This window comes from Buceros rhinoceros, unplaced genomic scaffold (assembly GCF_000710305.1).
Source record: "Buceros rhinoceros silvestris isolate BGI_N320 unplaced genomic scaffold, ASM71030v1 scaffold23826, whole genome shotgun sequence".
Taxonomy (NCBI): domain Eukaryota; kingdom Metazoa; phylum Chordata; class Aves; order Bucerotiformes; family Bucerotidae; genus Buceros; species Buceros rhinoceros.
The window spans coordinates 3619-3995 of record NW_010418425.1 but is presented as its reverse complement, the minus strand read 5'-3'; the positions used below and the strand labels follow the sequence as shown (position 1 = coordinate 3995).

At 63.9% G+C, this 377-nt stretch overlaps 1 protein-coding gene across 1 annotated transcript in view; it reads right to left on the bottom strand.

Annotated features, from left to right (window-relative positions):
• The window catches only part of CLTB (clathrin, light chain B), a gene marked incomplete at its 5' end in the record, with an annotated part of 3384 nt that overhangs the window by 776 nt on the left and 2231 nt on the right, over positions 1-377 (bottom strand). The window lies entirely within an intron of this gene.

Genomic DNA, 377 nt, shown 5'->3' with positions numbered 1-377 from the left:
CGGCGTCCGGCTGCTGGTAAAAGTCTTTGTCAGCGATCCTAGCACCGAGGGCAGACAGAGAGAGAGCGCAGAGTGGACAGGCAGGCAGAGGGTTAGAACGAGAGAAACAGAGAGGGGTTAACAGCGCGACCCACTCCTCACAGCACCAGGAAAACCTGCCAGTGACAGAGCCCCAACCCTGCCCCAGAGCAAGCCCCACGCAGGGGCAGGAGGCACTGAGATCCCAGGGCGATCCCAGTAAGCCAGGATGGTTCTGCACAGCCACCAGAGCCGCTCGAAGCCCTGGCGCCTCTCCCCGTGCCTGGCAAAGCCTGGTCCCTGCAGGGCTGGGCCCTGCTGTGGGGAAAGAGGCCTGCACGCACCCCAGAAAGGCTGCG